The sequence below is a fragment of the Petaurus breviceps genome, unplaced genomic scaffold (genome assembly GCF_028583685.1).
Source record: "Petaurus breviceps papuanus isolate PSGF00001 unplaced genomic scaffold, PetGlider_PUasm1.0 90760, whole genome shotgun sequence".
Classification (NCBI taxonomy): domain Eukaryota; kingdom Metazoa; phylum Chordata; class Mammalia; order Diprotodontia; family Petauridae; genus Petaurus; species Petaurus breviceps.
The window spans coordinates 6,361,946-6,374,010 of NW_027187338.1; the positions used below are offsets into that span (position 1 = coordinate 6,361,946).

Here is a 12,065-nt window from a genome sequence, read left to right on the forward strand (position 1 = left end):
TTAGGGAAGGAAGGAAGGAAGGAAGGAAGGAAGGAAGGAAGGAAGGAAGGAAGGAAGGAAGGAAGCAAGGAAGGAAGGAAGGAAGGAAGGAAGGAAGGAAGGAAGGAAGGAAGGAAGGAAGGAAGGGAATTCCAAATTCTCTCCCTCTCCCTACCCCCCGAGACAGTAAGCAAATTGATATAGTTTATACATGTGCAATCATGCAAAACACATTTCCATTCATGTTGTGAAAAACACGAACAAAAAAATTAAAGAAAATAGTATACTTCAATCTGCTTTCACACTCCAATGTTAAAAATTTTCTTGACTGGGGGCTCCAAGCTAGTTGGTTGTATCAATAACTTTTCATTTGGTATGAATTCCATAAAATATAAAAGGAATTCATGAACCTGAAAACCATTATGTTGTGCTTCAACTAAAAATCAAGCTCATTGTTGTAATATGGAGTAGATGATTAAATCTCAAAGAGAAAGGGAGTGGAGAGATGACTAGAAAAAATCATCACATCCTAAACCATCCCTCAGAAAGGAGACAGGAAAGTTTTAGGAAGGATTCAGTTCTGCCTTTTTCTAGCAGAGACAAGGGAGTAGAAAGGATCAGGTACTGGTTAGCCAATTCTATCCATCACAGTGACACCCACCATTGTTACAGATAGCTATAACAGAAGATACCTTAGAGGTCATCTAGTCCAATCCCTTCATTTTATAGAGGAAAGTCTATAAAGTCAAAGAGTGAAATGCCCAGTTTTTCCCTAATTCTTGATTAAGGATTGAAATTACTAACCTGGTTAGAGTGTCCTTAAATCATATCTCCCCTCCTCCTTTTGTGACCGCCAAACTAAGTTCCCACAGAGTTCATATGTCAGCCTCCCCTGATTGACATGATTTCCAATAGTCTTATACTATGGATCCATAGCCAACTATTTAGATCTTGTGTTTTCCAGTACTGCCCCTATTTCACTGCATAACCTGGTGAGCCAGAGAAGCAGATTGTGATTGCTAGCTTTTGCCAAAATAAATCAAATAGGAAATGAATGAGACACAGAATGGTGTAGTGGAAAACACATCAGTCTCAGGTGCACAAAGAAATCTGTAAGAATATGATCACAGGCAGGTGTACTCATCTATGAAATGGGAATATCTATACCTGCCATGTGAACCATAAGAGGTTGTTGTGAGATTCAAAGGAGAAAATTAATTTAAAGGGCTATATACAGATCAGCTATTATTACACCTGAAAGAGGGTTACCACAGAAACTTCAGAGGTCATCGAACACAGTCTGTACAAGAAAAGGAATCCCATCTACAACATACCTGACAAGTTGTCACTCTCTCCTTGCCTGAAGCCCTCGAACCCACCAACTCCCAAGACAGCCCATTATGCTGCTGGATAGATCTAATTGTTGAGAAACTCTTTTTCCTAAAATCAAGCCTAAATTTGTAACTTCCATCTGATTCTCCTTATTCTGTCCTCTGGGACCAAGAAGAACTAGTCCAATCTTTCTTCTATTCCATAGTCTTTGAAATACAAATATAACCTGAAGTTCAGGCCTGGAGCATTTGCATAAGATTCTCCTAATTTGTAAAGAGAATGATCATTCAACACTATGTTCCAATATGAGGTGTGAAGTTGGTGAGAGTTTTAGAGAGGAAAGATATTGTTCTTCCTACTTCTAGAGAGAAGACAGGTGGTTCCAGAAGCCTTCAAGATAAGAAAGAGATAGAGACAGACAGAAACAGACACAGACAGATAGACTTTGGAAGGTAGATATGTAAATGAAAGCCAGCTCTTCAACATGCCTCTGGTTTCCACCTTGCCTCTCCATGAGCCATATTTCTTTTTTCTCTTTCTCCAGAGTTGATCCTGAAGAGAGCCTAAAACAAAGGCAGGATGGAAGAATAATGTATCTCCTTTCCAAAGTTCTGGAACCGCCATGGGCATGTAGCATTGAGTCATCGTTCCCTCCAGCAATTAGGAGAATCTTCTGTAAACACTCTAAGCTTGAATTTTGGGTTAGTGATCACATATCCCTATGTCTTCTCTTCTTGGGGCTAACCATTCCTAGTTATTTTAACTTATTCTCATGTGGTAACCTGGTCCATTGTCCTCTTTTAGATCCTCTCCAGTTTATCAATAAAGCCACATTTATAAATAAATCCCAAATACAACAATAGGTCTCAGTTCATTTCTCAAGCAGTATGTGGATAACTCCTTTTCAGCAAGATTTAGGAACATCTACCAATATTTGAAGAAAGCTTTTTTTTTCTTCTCTGGATGAAATTTGGAGTGTTTCCCAAGTTTATCTAATCATATGTCTGTGTCAGCTCTGTCTTTTTTTCTATACCTCAAGGCACAAGACCCTGAAAAAAGGTGCTTAATAAATGCCATCTTTATAAAAGACTCAGATTAAAGCATTGATGACATGCTCATCAAATGTTGAAAGGGACAGCTAACATATTGAATAACAGAGTCAGTATTCCAAAAGATCTCATCAGGCTAACAAGATGGGTTGAATCCAAGTCTGCCAGACTTGTAGTCAAGCCCACTATTCACTATCTCAAGCTACACTGAGCAAGATGAAAGGGGAGGGGAAGGGAGGGGTCTTTCACATAATAGGTTCTTCATAAATAATGAACTAAATTCTAATAAGTGAATTTTCCTAGTATGGGGCTGGTCTACTTGTGCTCATAGACTTCTCCCTTTGTTATATGGGGAGAAAAGGGGAATCTACTGATGAGCTCAAAGGTCCCTACTCTGGAAGAAGGACATGGAAAGGGTCTTTTTGGAACAAGAAGAGAGCTTGGAACATTGGTGATGTTATTCCAAGTAAGTGAGGAGTCTCCACCTGTTAGGTAATGAATACAGAGCCAAGATTTTACATAGTTTGTTAATGCTTCTAGCATCCATAATGACTCAACTGCATGAGCATAGGAGAGGAGTTATTTGCCTTAAAAGCAGTTGATATGATGGAGGGAACAGTAGTCCTGGTGGACTACAAAGCATCTGTGATTTCACTGATATGGGCACTCTCTCCAATGATGTATGTCCTAACTTATCCCTGCTTGCCCATCCTGGGTGACTTTTGTTCACATACTCCCATAAAGCCACCAAAAATGTCCACCAAATGCCAGTACTGGTGTCCTTTCTGCATTTCTCTAGATGTTACATAGATACCAAGAAGCATGTGGACAGCACACCCCTCATCCTTGTTCCATGTCCACATTTGTTATACATTTTTCAGATGACTGTCTTTATACCCTTTCTCCAACTTAATTCCTCAGATAGAATATGTTGGAGCCTGCCTGCTTCTTCCTGATGTATGCCCCTCCATTGCCCTTTTGCTCTCCAGCACTTAGCACAATGCATGATTCACAGCACATACTTAATAAATGTTTGCGTGTTGACTTTTGGGTGATTCTCAATTTCAGTTCTTTAGAGACTGTGGCATTCTATGGCCTAGTCATACAATACCACTGGAAGAATATTGGTGCTTAAGAAAAATGACTGCTTTGGAGAGAAACTTGAAGTCATTAGAAGAACTCGGCAATTTACTAAAGAATTCAGCCTCTTCTCCTATTTAAGGAAGTTCCACATAAGCCAACAATGGCATGAAACTGCCAAAAATCTAATGAAATCTTGGCTGTGTTAACAGAAAATGAGTGACCTGGAGGAGGGAAATGATTATCTCTGTGTCCTATACCCCAGTCAGATCACATCTGGACTATGGCACCTTCACTCTGGGTACAGCATTTTAAGAAGGATTACAACAAACTGCACTATGTCTGAAGGAAGAAGGCCAGATAAAGAATGGGTTTTGTGGGGTGGAGCCAAGATGGCGGAGTAGAAGCACGACCTACCCGTGGCTCCGGCTTCCACCTTCCCCAATCCATGTAAAAAGGGGTCTCTAAACAAACTTTGGAGCTGCAGAACCCACAAAATGACACAGAGAAGCTAACCTCCTGCTGAGGGCAGCCCGGCAGGCCAGCCGGAATCCAGCGCAGCTCTCTGGAAACCGAGCCCAGCCCCACGCCAAGGCTTTAGCCCCAGGGCAGGCAAAGGAAAGAAGGCAGACAGAATATTCCAACATTACACTCCTATTTGGGGGACAAAAAGCATGGAACAGGAGGAAAACAGTGAAATCAGAACTCCTGCACCCAAGCTTCAAAGGAAAATACAAGCTGGTTACAGGCCATAGAGGACCTTAAGAAGCAGATAAGAGAAGTGGAGGAAAAATAGGGAAGAGAAATGAGAACAATGCAAGAAAATTATGAAATGAGAGTCAACAGCCTGACTGAGGAAAATAATACCTTAAAAAACAGACTTACTCAAATGGCAAAGGAGGCTCAAAAAGGCAATGAGGAGAAGAATGCCTTAAAAAGTTGATTTTGCCAGATGGAAAAAGAATCTCAAAAGCTCAATGAGGAGAATCATTGCTTCAGAATTAGATTGGAGCAAATGGAAGCTAATGACTTTATGAGAAATCAAGATGCTGTTAAACAGATCCAAACAAATGAAAGAATAGAAGGCAATGTGAAATATCTCATGGGAAAAACCAGTGACCTGGAAAATCGATCCAGGAGAGAGAATTTAAAAATTATTGGACTACCTGAAAGCCATGACCAAAGTAAGAACCTAGAAATCATTCTCCAGGAAGTTTTCAAAGAAAACTGCCCTGATGTTTTAGTACCAGAGGGCAAAATAGAGGTTGAAAGAATACACCGATCACCTCCTGAAAAAGATTCCAAAAAGAAAACTCCTAGGAATATTATAGCCAGGTTCTGTAATTCCCAGATTAAGGAGAGAATATTACAAGCAGCCAGGAAGAAACAATTTGAATATTGTGGAAACACAATCAGGATAACCCAGGATCTGGCAGCTTCTACACTGAGGGATCAAAGGGCTTGGAATATGATATTCCAGAGGTCAAAGGAGCTGGAATTAAAACCAAGAGTCACCTACCCAGCAAAACTGAGTATCATGTTTCAGGGGAAAATATGGTCATTCAGTGGAATAGAGGACTTTCAAGCATTCTTGCTGAAAAAAACAGAGTTGAATAGAAAATTTGACATTCAGATACAAAAGGCAAGAGAAGCATGAGAAGGTAAACAGGGAAAAGAAATCGTAAGGAACTTATCAAAGTTGAACTATTAACATTCCTACATGGAAAAACAATAATTGTAACTTATGAAACTTTTCTCAGTAGTTGAAGGGAATAAATATATATATGGAGGTATATGGGCATATGAATACATATGTGAATGTGTGTATATATGTTTACAGGTATACATAGATAGAGGGCACAGGACCAATTTAACAGGAAGGGATGATACTTAAGAGGTGAAATTAAGAGGTGAGAGGAATATAATGAGAGGAGATGGGGACAGACAGATTGGAGTAAACTATTTCATACAGAAGAGGCAAGGGAAAATGGTTACAATGGAGGGGAAGAGTAGGAAGGCAAAAGGGAATGGGTCAACCTTATTCCCATTGAATCTGGCTTGAGGAAGGAGTGAAATACACACTAAATAGGGTATCTCACCCTCCAGGAGAGTAGGGGGGAAAGGGGATGAGAGGGGGGATGATGGAAGGGAGGGCAGGCTGGGGGAAGGGAATTTGGAAGTACTCACTTTTGAAAAGGGACGGGATCAAAGTAGAGAATCGAACAAGTGGGAGGTGGGATAGGAGGGAGGGAAATACAGTCAGTCTTTTACAATGTATCTACTATGTTATTGTTTTGCATTAGACACACATGTACAACCTATACTGAACTGCTGATCTTCCCAGTAAGGGTGGGCGACAAGGAAAGAAGGGAATGAATCTGGAATTGAAAGTTTTAAAATCAAATATTCAAATATATATATATATGTACATGTGTGTATGTATATATATATATATATATACTATTATTAATACCATCTTACATGTAATTGGGAAATAAGATATATAGGCACTAAGGCATAGAGATCCACTGGAAAAGTCGAAAGGGGTATGGGAGAAAATATGGGAGAGAACAGATTGGAGGAGGGGATATGCTGTGGGACTGCTATTTTGGGGCAGTGGGTAGGGGAAAAACGGGGAGAAAATTTGTAACTCAAAATCTGGCAGAAACGAATGACGTAAATCAGAAGTTAATAAAGCATTGAAAAAAAAGATAACTTAAAAAAATGGGTTTTAAAGGAGACTGGGATATGTAGAAGTGAAGATTTGGTTGTTTTCAAGTTCCCGAAGGGCTGTCATGAGGGAGAGGGATCTGACTGCTTCTGTTCAGCAACAATGGGTAGAATAAGGAACAGTGAAGATAATTACAGAAGAATAAATTTTGTTTCAACCTAAGGAGTAATTTGTTAACGATTAGAATGACCCAAAAGTGAAACGGGATGCCTCAGGAGATCATGGTCTTTCTGTCACTGAATATGTTCAAGAAAAGAATGACTGACCACTTGCCAAAGATGTTATGAAAGAGGATTCCTGATCTGGTAGAGGTTGGGTTTTGTGACCCCTGAGGTCTCTTCTAACCCTAAGACTTTGTAAGCCTATGAGTCCTGCTTTCATGTGATATGAATGGATGGATTGGTGAATGAATGAATGAAAAACATTTATAAGTCAATCTTTGTGCTAGGTTCTGGGAATACAAAAGTGAAACAGACTTGTCTTCAAGGAGCTTACATTCTAAAAAAGGAGACAACAAATAGAGTAAAGGGGTAACCAGGGAAGGGTGTTTTGGTCTGGGAAATCACAGGGTTGGTGAGTGAACCACTCTTCCTAGGGCCAATGGTTTTGTTGGTTTGATTACAGATCTCAAAGTAAAAGATGAAAGACATGGGGCAGGGTAGAAAATGGCCATGATGGAGATAAGATGCATGGTCCCAAGGAGTTCAGAGCTAAGTGACCTAGCTCCTCCTAGCTATGGTCTCTCAGAGACACAAATGATAGTGTCCAATTTCAGATGAAACCTCATAAGAAATTTGGAAAGCTTTGGAAGCAGGAGTGAAGGAGAACAGTGTCCTCTGTTCTCACTAAATGGCTGGCTAGGAGAAGACCTAGTAGGAAGAAAATCCAAAAGGTCGGAAGAACCATTACACCAGTAACTATTACACCAGTGTGTAGAAGAGAAATAAAATTAATCTACAGAACCCATAGGGGCACTAGAGATAGTAAGTGATCCTGTGATTCCGTGGATATAGGGGACTCCCAGATGAGGAAACTCCTTCTCCCAATGCAGGTTGGCACATTTTCCGCAACTAGGAGAGTGTGAAGGTAAGTGATTTACCCAAGGTCACACAGCTAGTATTTGTCATAGGTGGGTCTTGAACCCAGATCTTTCTTCCTGGTTCTGAAGACAAGTGTATCCACCATACCACACTGACTCATCACTGTTGACATCATCATTACCATAAGTAATTATTACTATTACCATAATAACTCACTTTTGGTAGCACTTAATGGTTCCAAGGCACTACATGATCTCATTTTATCTTCACAATAAATGTATGAGACAGGTGTCATGACTACAGTTTATCCCCATTCAATATATTCTGTGATTCTGCTCTTCTTTCTCCAAGTTGGCCCATTGTCCCAGATTCAATCACCCTTTTGATGTGGAATATTCCCATGACTAGATCTCTAGTTCTGACCTCTCTCTCTAGTTTTGGCTCTCCAGATCTCTGGAAGAATATCTGCTTTGATACCCTATTAGTAACTACAAATGAATAGGGCATAAAGTGAGATAATCAGCCCTCACCCCCTTCATAGCTTTTCTTACTATCTTGTCAATGGCACACCCATCACCTTTAACATCCCCTAGCATTCCACTCAACTCAACAAACATATATTGAGTATTTTTTATATACAAGATACTGTTGGACCTTCAGCTACAAAGACTATGAAGAAGACTGCTCTTATGGAGTTTATAATCTAATGAGACTGGGAATGGGTGAGGGAGGACAGCTACAGAAATAACTATTATACAAAGGATAATGAGACTGGGGGAGAGAAGAAAGGATCTATGTCCTCTAAATAGAGCCCAGGGTGTGAATTCTTCAACTGGCAAGAGGTAGAGATGATCACAAAAGATCATTCTGACCACAGAACATGGTTTGAACATAAAGAGAGGGACAGGTTGAGGCCAGGGAATTATGATAGTTTATAATATAATAGTTTGCCTGGAATGGAAAGTATATAAAGGTGAGAACAGACAGATAGGTTCATTTAGTTTATCCTTTCAACCATGAAGTCCAGGAGATTGTCATGGCCATCATTAGAATGTAAGATCCATGAGAGCAGAGATAGTTTCAGTTTTCTCTTTGTATCTTCAGTTCCTGACCCACAGTAGGCAATTAAATTCTTATTAATTGATCTCTTGTTCTCCTTTACCAATGTCATTACCCTAGTTCAAATCCATTAAATTATACCCGAATCACTGCAACAACTTCCTAAATGGTCTCCCTGACTCTAGTCTCTCTCTGACTTCTAATTCACCCCCAAATTCCACCATCTGGGTGTTCAGCAGTGAGCACAGCATCTTTTCTTCTGTCTCTCTTCTGCCTCCCTCATTGAGCCCACTCCTCTAGTGGGCTTTCATTTTTCATATAATCTCCAACCTCTACTAGTCTCATTTCCTCCATGATTCTCACCTCAAGTATTCTGACAGCTCAGCTCAGCTCAGCTCTTCTTGTCTCTGTGTGTCCTGGAGTAGGGTGCTCTTCCTCCTTCCTATCTACATTTCCAAATCCTTCCTGCCTCTCGTGGCTCAGATACAATCCCACCTCATGCATGGTGCCTTCTCTGGCTGCTAAATTTCTCATTGATCATAGGAACACAGATGCAAACCTGGAAGGAAGTTGGAGGCTCAATGACTTTCCCAAGACTGGTCAAGTCTTTGTTTCATTGTTTGTTCTCTGTGTGACTTTAGGAAAGTAATTTCCTGATAGGTCCACAGATCTAGAGATCAAGAGACAGCAGAGACCATCTAATCCAAAGTCCTATGACATTGGTTAAGGAACCTGAAGCACAGAGAGAGGGAATGATCTGCTTACGGTCACGCTGATAGTAGATGGCAGAGGTGGGATTTGAACTCAAATCCTTGAATTCAGTCTATGTGCTCTTTGTATCATATCAGGCTATCTAGCTCTAAGCCTCTGCTTTCTCATCTGTAAAACACAGATAATAATACTTGAAATTACTGCTTTATAAGACTAATAGGAATAAAATAGGAAGAAAGTTATAAACCTTAGAGTAGCATAGTAATAATAATAGCTAGCATCTAGAAAATGCTTTAAGGTTTGCCAAGGGCTTTACAAAAATTAACTTATTTTATGCTCACAGAAACCCTGGGAAATAAGTGTTTTTATTATCTCCATTTTACAGAAAAGAAAATTGAGGCAGACAGAGGTTCAATGACTTGCCCAGGGTCACACAGATAGTAAATGTCTAAAGCTGAATTTGAACTCAGGTCTTCCTAGCTCCAGGTCCAGCATTTCTTGCACTGTTCCATCTAGCTGCTGCTGTTGTTGGTCTCAGCTGTGAATGACTCTTCAGAAGCCCATTTAGGGTGTTCTTGACAAAGATACTGAAATGGTTGGTCATTTCCTTCTCCAGCTCATTTTACAGATGAGGAAACTGAGATAAACAGGGTTGAATGATTTGCCCAATGTTACACAACTAGTATATGGCTGCAGCTGGATTTGAACTCATGTCATCCTAGTTCAAGCATTTCACACATTCCTCCAACTAGCTGCTAATTGAATTCAATTCAGTAATGAGGTATTAAGTGCCCACTACGCCCAGCACACATGGTCCCCTGTGGGAACAGCACCTGAGTGATGTTCTGAAGAAAACTGAGGAATCTAAGATGTTGGAGGAAAGAGGGAAAACACTCCCGACATAGGGAACAACCTGTGCAAAGGTGCATAGGTGGGAAATGGAAGGTAATTTCTGGGGAACGGAAAGTAAAGCAGCTTGGTAGTAATGATTGTTGTGTCCAAGGAAGGAGAGATCCAAGGAGTTCCAGGCACTGTGATATAGCACAGGGATCACTAGGCCAAGTCAAGAAAGCTGAGTTCAAACCCCAGGGTGACTTTGAACATGTCACTTTCCTTCTCTGACCCTCATTTTGCTCATCTCTAAAAGGAGAGGACTGGATTGGATGAGCTCTCAGTCATTGTCTTACTCTAACAATCTGAGTCTATGACGGAGAATGAAATCCATCAACAAGTGTGCATTCAGTCCCTACTGTATGCTAAGCATTATTCCAGCTGATGGGAATACAAAAGCAGAAATGAAATAGCACCTTTCCTTAGGGAGCCTACATTCCATCAGGAGAGAAAGCATCTACCCATAAAAGTCTATACAAAGTAAAGGCAAAAGATCCAAAGGTCATCATGGGCCATGATCAAAATATGAGTGATCCATGAAGTGGTCTTACCTGAGAGTGATGATTTGATATTAAGAATAATAGTCAGACTGTGAAACAAGAAGCTTGAGCATTCTCTACCCAGCAGAGCATGAACAAACACTCCTCCGTATGCGAGTGACCTAGAAAGCAAATAGATAAATTGCTGTGGATAAGGTATGTGATCTTAGTTAAGTCCCTTAACCTCTTGAGTCTCAGTTTCCTCATCCATAAAATGGCAATAGTAATACTTGTATGACTATCTCAAAGGGCTGTTGAGGGTCTTCAACTGTGGTAACAGATATAAAACACTTTACAAGCTTAAAAGTATGTTATAAATGTCAATCTGGGGGTGTCCAGACGTGATTTCATCAGCAGCAGCACCTCTGAGTATAGAGACTCTTAACCTGTCTATGTCTCAGTTTCCTCATCTGTAAAAGGTAGGAGTTGGACTCAGTGGCCTCCCGTTCAGTTCTTGGATTCTATGAGCTCTTGGTCATATGGCCAAGTATGTGTCAAATACAGCTTCAGCCCCAAACATCCTGAATCTTCTATTCACTCTGCTCCTCAAAAATGTCACAGAATAATAAAGCACATAGAAGTCTTTTTCCTATATGAGGACATGGTAATCCTGAAGGACCAGAACTAACTTCAGCTGTCACAGTCTACTATCTACACACCCCCAGACTTTCGTTGTTGTTTCTCTGTCACAGAGCCCAGAGCGATGTCACCCACACATCCACACCCAGAGCATTTTGTGACCACATGGCCACATTTTTACTACTGACTCCCATGATAGAGGGAAGCTGGTGTGTGCCCCCAGATCTGTCCTCAGGGAACCTTTGGCTCTTCGAATAGAATTTCTGGGAACATCTACTAGGCAGCAGAGTTGGCCCCAGAGAATTCTCTAAGGGATTTTAACATTCTCTACTTAGAGATCTGAGCAGCCCAATGAAATAACAGTGGCATCCCACTTACTAGGAAACCAGCGGATGCGGTGACTAGAGGAGGGTGGCTCCTGATTACCTCCAGGAACAAGTATAAAATCCTCTGGCACTAAAAGCCCTTCACAGCCTGGCCCCTTCTGAACTTTCCAGGCTTCTCACATTTTACTCCCTTCTACACTCACTCTACACTTTCAGCGTCACTGGCCTCCCACCTGTTCCTTCCAGCTCTCAGCATGCATTTGCATTGGCCATCCCTCATTGCTAGAATGGTCTTTGCCCATCTCAGCTTCTTAGCTCCTCTGGCTCCCTTCAAGACTCATCTCAAACCCCATCTTCTTCAGGAGGCTCTTTTTGGTTCCTCTGGCTGCCAGTTTCTTAGCCTGTAATTTCACCTTTCACCTACTTTGTACCCATCTTGTTTACACCTGGTTGTTTTCATGTTTGTTTTTCACATTGCAATATGCCTTTCTTCATAACCTCAGGGCTTACCGTAGTGATGGGCACATAGTAAGTATTTAATAAATACTTGTTGATTGACTGACTAACTGAGGGACTATTCAGGTCCAAGGATGTAAATTCAGAATGCAGACTGGCGGCTCAAGGGAAAGGTGTGAAAACTTTCCTCCTCAGTCATTTCTGGGTAGGGAATGTGACAACATTCCAGGAATTGCTTCCTGACTTTCTGGGACTTAGGGTAGTCTGGTCTCATGAAAGAAATAGAAAGGGAA

General features: G+C 40.9%; 1 long non-coding RNA gene across 1 annotated transcript in view; it reads right to left on the reverse strand.

Moving 5' to 3' along the window:
- LOC138146241 (uncharacterized) overlaps positions 1 to 12,065 on the reverse strand; it is a 66,801-nt gene that overhangs the window by 4,439 nt on the left and 50,297 nt on the right. Inside the window, exon 2 of the long non-coding RNA XR_011164431.1 lies at positions 10,424 to 10,533. This is a non-coding gene — a long non-coding RNA (uncharacterized lncRNA). The remainder of the gene's footprint in view (positions 1 to 10,423; positions 10,534 to 12,065) is intronic.